At 35.4% G+C, this 6,366-nt stretch overlaps 1 pseudogene; it reads left to right on the plus strand.

The window, feature by feature from the left end:
- The first annotated feature begins 5,272 nt into the window (after nt 1-5,272).
- LOC108300772 lies at nt 5,273-5,812 on the plus strand (annotated as a pseudogene).
- The last annotated feature ends 554 nt before the right edge of the window (nt 5,813-6,366 follow it).

Below are 6,366 nucleotides of genomic sequence, written 5' to 3' on the forward strand. Positions count from 1 at the left end.
TTTACATATGATTACATTTAAGTTAATCTTCTTTATTTGTTTTCCCCTCATAAAAAGGTACTCTGTTACCTCTGTCAGATTACATTAGAGGATTTAGGTGACATTCTTGTACCAGGGAAACTACAAACACTTCTACAGGCTACGTATTTATGCAGCCACAATAGATATAATCCTATTTTTATGAAGAACAAACATAGTTGACTTAAAATAAAAATACCTTCCTGAAATCACCTATATTCTATTCTATTTTGTCCAATTTAAAAAAATATCCTAAAAGCTTGTCTCAAAAATTTCAGCCAGATAAATCAGCATAATCCCTTGCCAAAGGTTGAAAAGATTGCAGTAAAAATCCAAACAGAATATCAACTAAGACCTGACAAAGCAAAAGAAGTAGTCGATTCAAATGAATGTCTTTTTGAATACACATTTGCTCATCTTTGCTCAAGGGTCAAAAACTGAGAATTACTCTGGAATAGAAATGGTGACTATATGACCTGCTGTTTAAAATGTGTTCCTAAACTGGCTTATAATTACCAAATTAATCTTGGAATATATTAAAAACCTATTTGCACAAACTATGTACAAGCGAAAAAGGGAGCAGAGCACTTTACCTGTATTGATACAAAGCATTGCATAACGAGTATTTGTTTTTGTAGCTATTGTGGCTTTGGGAACAAGTAAATATAAACAGCGGGAAACACAAATATGGAGTCAGTGCAACTGGAGGTTGTCAGGGAGCAGTATGGTGGCTTTAGGAGCTGAATTCGGCTTGAAATAAGCTTTGTCTCAGTATGCGTAAGAGGCTTTGGCACTGTATCAGACCTCTAGGGCAACCACTCAGCAGGACAGGGATTATCTGGTGGTTCACTATAGTCTGTGCTTCCCAATTCATAGAAAACTTGCCTCCCTGTCATACTCTTACATTAACTCACTAGATACTAACTTTTCCATCTATATATATATTTTTCTAGGATTTTAGGTCTTTTGGCAAAAAAAAAATCGTAGATGTTAATTCAGAATCTAAAAAGTAAGTTCATAAACATGATTGAGAAGACAGCAAACATTTGACATCTATAGATAGCAAAAAAGAATAACCATGGTAATTTTGCAAGCTGAGTTATTGCCATTTTCTGAAATTGATGTTTCTTTTTTATCGATTGTCCTACCGAAAATGTCCTAAGCACAAATTGACTGTATTTTAATATAACTGTTATTCACTCAAAGTTCCAAATATATTTCTATTCTAACAATGAGATGCTTTTTTTCCCCTTTTCTTTTCTTTCTTTTTTGAGGCTTGACAGGGTTAATTCCATTTAGCTGTGGGAAGACTATGCTGTGGTGGAAACCCCATGGTTATTCCAAATGCATGACCATCAAAGAGCCAGATTAGCTGAACGAGGAGGGAAAGGAAACTGTGCACTTCCTGTCTCTTAATAAAGCTAAGATTACAGAAGTATTTAATAACCATTGTGGGTTTTAATAGGAAATTGTAAGAACACTTTTGGTAATTCACCCTGTCTACAGATATCCTTGCAGATTGTTTTTGTTTAAGCTAAATATCTAAAAAATGTTATAAAATCAGGATTCTATTATGCATAGGACTGCTAAGTAATCAACTATAAAGGCATTAAAAGTTCTTTTTGGATATCTCATTTGCACGGAGAAGAGTGAGTTGCACCACGGCTAAGGAAAACAACAGCAATTGTTTTATAAGCACTGTGAAGGCAATAAAATGTGGATTCCTTATGTAGGTCCGAATGTAGCAGCTGGATTTGGCTTTATGAACCATGAAAAATAGTTCCCATCTGGAAGTTGGTGTTGAATAAAGATGCAACAGTAAGACAGCATTTTACATGAAATATTTTATACATGTCTAGCCCAATCCTTGGTACTTTCTTGTTCTAATTGGAAAACAATAATTGAGGATTAATGTGTTTAATATTAAATACCCACAACTTTCTTGACCTTCACGTGGAATTTATTTTGTGCATTGAAAACCAGCTAGGCAACAATTTTTTTAAGTTTTATTAATAAATATTAGCACTTAATAGTAATTATACAACTATAAACATACTTACTCATAGTTACTTATTCTAAGATTTAAAATTCCATTGGTAGTGGTGATAAATTCTTTATTTATTGAAAAATGTATGCTAACATGTGCAATCTACTCTGTCGTTATGTAGCATATTACAAAATATTAATTATTTCTTTGTATTCTTTATTACACCTCCCATATTACAAATATTTTACATGTAATGAATGAAGTTACATGTGAACTAGTCCTGAGGTTATTTTACTATCCCCCTGTTTATAGGGAGTCATATACTCAAATACAAAATAAACATAAATCTGTAAATCTAATTTTAGAAGATTTAGATAATGCTTATCAGCATGTTTCAATCACTCCCTGAATGTATTATGTAAATTGATCAAAATTATTGCATAGTGCCAACTTTTTTGATATATGTTTTGCATTCAACAAGGGAGAACATAATTTGCCCCCCTTTTGTAATTATAGCTAAGATTGAGAGGCTGAGCAGATAACAAGAAGGTTGACAATATTTATAGGCTACAATGGACATTGCATCATTTGATAAAGGTTGATCCAACTTTTAAGCTCAAAAAGCTATTGTTTAGGTTTATGCACATTGGTTGTTTCTTTAAAAGAGACAAAGGTTTTAAGTTACTAGTTTTAGTTCTTTTCTTTTTTTAAAAACTGTAATTTTGAGTTACTAATTACAGATACAACGAAGCCATCTTTGGTATATCTGCAAATAAAACAATTCTTTTTAGCATATTTTGAGGTTCAATGAAAACGAACAATAAAGTAAGAAAGGATAGAGGCAAAATAAAAAGTATAAATCTATTAAAATTTATTAAAATAATGTATTAGATAATTTTTTCTAAACTTTCAATCTTCCTTAAACGCTTATTTTTAAATTTATCTAACAGCAAGGAAGATCAGATATTGAATGTTATTATATTTTAAAGTAATTTTTCTTCATGTGAAAATTCCACATTATGATTATCATATGCAAATGTTTCATGTTTTCACACTTGTCTATAAGAATAAGTTGAGGGTAGAGAAGATAAAAAGCCTTTAGTATAGAGTGTAGTTTATAAGGTTTCAATCAGTAGTAGCAATTAAGACTGAATAATGAAGAATCTTTCTTTTGCAGTATGATGAACTTTGCTTAGGATGTTTATTAAGTTAATTATTTATTATAAGATAAGAACAACAATATTCAGAAACTTAAAGAAGTTTTAAAAAGCCAAAATAGATTAATAATTGGTATGTGTAATGTGTAATATGAATTCTATCTATGTAAGGATAAAAAAATCAAACTACCAGAGACTTTATACTATGTTCTATTTTGATAACTATTCAAAACACTGATTTGTTAACTTGATTTTCAGCTTTTTACTAAACTGAAAACTTTACAGCTTAAAGTTTGTAAAATACAAAATAGGGTATCGGACTCCTTACAAATTATATCATTAAAATATGAAAGATGAATGAATGTCAAGAGAGAAATATTTTTAGTTTTCTAATATAATTATGAATAACTTCTTTTTATAAATGGAAGAGAAGAATCCCTTCCTTCCCCATTCGTTTTCCTGTTTTTTTTTTTTTTTTTTTTTTTCCAGAATTTCATTACTTATGCCTCTGCAGAGGTGGGCCAAATGTTTCATACTGTCTTTTCTCTCTAAACACAACCTCGAAGGTGCAGCTAATATTGTACTATTCCATAAGTAACATTTCTTACTGATTCTTCCCCTATAAGTCCTTTTATCTTTGCACTTGAAGAACTGGGATTGTCTTAGTAATTCATTAAGCAATCATTCATATATGTATTTGTATACATATATACATACACAAATATATTCACATATACATATATGTGACATATATGTAGTTTATAATTTGTATTTATGATCTACTCTTTAGATAATCCATACAAGTAAAATTTGTATCTCTAAGTACATTATACGTTTCTTAAAAGCAAGCACTATATTTTAACAATTTGATAGCTCATAACTCATAGCTTTGTACATGATAGGCAAACAACAAATACCTGTTGCTTCTATGTTCTTGACGAAACATTGCATCAGTGATTTTGCCTCTCAGTGGACATTTGGCAATGTTTGAAGACATTTTTGGTTTTCACAATACGGGATGGAGTGGAAGCATTGCACATGGTGCTACTGGCATCAGAAAAACAGACCAGGTTTGCTACCAAACATTCTACAATGCACAGGACACTTGTTTCCTTGCTGTAGTCTTATATGAGCTCACTAGTGTTTTAATTTCGAATCTTTACAGTGGAGAGTGCCCCTTCAATGATTAGGAGAGACACAAGATGGAAATAAAGATTTCATTACTTACAGGCCCTGGGGGTACACAGCACACTTGGAAGACACACACACACACACACACACACACATACACACACGTGCGAGTGACAGAGAGAGAAAGAGAGAGATTATGGAGTGTGTTGTGAGACAGAAACCTGTGGGCCTACACCTTTATTGGATCCATGGCATCATCCAAACAGGTTTTCCACAAGGAGTTTTAATTGTTGGGTTTGAAACAAGCAGGTACAAGTTTCAGGAGGTTCTGCCATGACTGATAAGTGGTTCCTGTGGTATATCTGCATAGTCCATGCTTGGTATAGGAATCAGCGGGGCCAGTCATGTAGGCTGCATGCAGTTGTTTCAAAGGGAGGTGGTCACCAAGAAGTTGTATAAAGTAGATACCTGCATGGGACACAGTGAGAAACTGGGAGGAGGTACAAAATTGAAAACTGTGTCAAGGGTGACTGAGCCCTGCTTCGGTTATGAGAAAGTCCAACTTAAGTGAAAGCTGATGCCAAGATAACATAAAACTATAAGAATTCACTATAATTAGGCAATAGCTTTTCCATCTATTTTTTTTCTACTAAGATTTTAAGTTATTTTTTTTTGACACAAAAAAGCGTAGATTCTAAGACAAGAAACAATTATATAGGCAAAAGTTTTAATAATCCCACAGTTAAGAAACCCTACATTACATCAAATTCCACCATCACACAATAAACGAATAAAACTCCCAAAAGATTTTTTGGTGGGAAAACAAAACATCTTTATAAAAATCTTAACAATATAATTTTTATCTAAAATCCTATTTAATTTCTCACTGAATGTGAAATAGTAGGCATTTTTTCCTTATAAAAATCATATTACGGGGTCTGTTGCGGGAGGGGACGAAGCAGCGCAGGCAGCGAGCGAGATGCAGCACCGAGGCCCCCTTCTCTCCAGCCTTGCCGTGTTGGCGCTCACCTCTGCGGTGGCCAGAAACAAAGACAAGGTGAAGAAGGGCGGCCCGGGGAGCCAGCGCGCGGAGGAGTGAGCCTGGGGGCCCTGCACCCCCCGCAGCATGGATTGCGGTGTGGGTTTCCGCGAGGGCAGCTGCGGGGCCCAGACCCAGCGCATCCGGTGCAGGATCTCCTGAGACTGGGAAGGAGTTTGGAGCCGACTGCGAGTGCAATTTTGAGAACTGGGGTGCTTGTGATGGGGGCACCGGCACCAAAGTCCGCCAGGGCACCCTGAAGAAGGTGCACTACAATGCCCAGTGCCAGGAGACCATCCACGTGACCAAACCCTGCACCCCCAAGACCAAAGCCAAGGCCATGGCCAAGAAAGGGAAGGGGAAGGACTAGAAGCCAAGCCTGGATGCCGAGGAGCCCCTGGTGTTACCTGGGGCCTGGCCCACGCCTTCCCTCTCCCTGGCCCGAGATATGACCCACCAGTGCCTTCTGTCTGCTTATTAGTCTTAATCAATCATGCCCACCTGGTCCCTCTCACTCCCCAGCCCCACCCCTAAGCCCAAAGCAGGGAGGGACAGGGGATTCTGGGAAGCCTGAGCCTCCCCCAAAGCAATGTGAGTCCCAGAGCCCACTTTGTTCTTCCCCACGATTCCATTACTAAGAAACGCATTAAATAAACTGAATTTCCTCCCCTCCACAAAATCATATTACACTTTTTCCTTAAACATTTATTTAATGAACATACTTATTATGTAGATTTTTAACCATTTTGTCAAATAGTGTCTTTTCAGGTTGAAAACAGAGACATAGGAAGAAAAATCCAATAGAAAACTCATAGAAATTATACGTATTTTCACTAGGCAGAAAATAACTGAAATTGAGACAATTACTTAATTTTGCAAATTTTAGAAATATGAGTGATTTTAACATTTTATATTCAAATATTTTATCCATTTTTACTCCAGCCTGAGTTGTGTATTTCTCTCTACACTACTCCTATCTTATCTCCTTTACAAATAGGTAGCAAAGATTCCATTAAATTTAATGGTATTTGGCC

Source organism: Cebus imitator, unplaced genomic scaffold (genome assembly GCF_001604975.1).
Source record: "Cebus imitator isolate Cc_AM_T3 unplaced genomic scaffold, Cebus_imitator-1.0 Scaffold30, whole genome shotgun sequence".
Classification (NCBI taxonomy): domain Eukaryota; kingdom Metazoa; phylum Chordata; class Mammalia; order Primates; family Cebidae; genus Cebus; species Cebus imitator.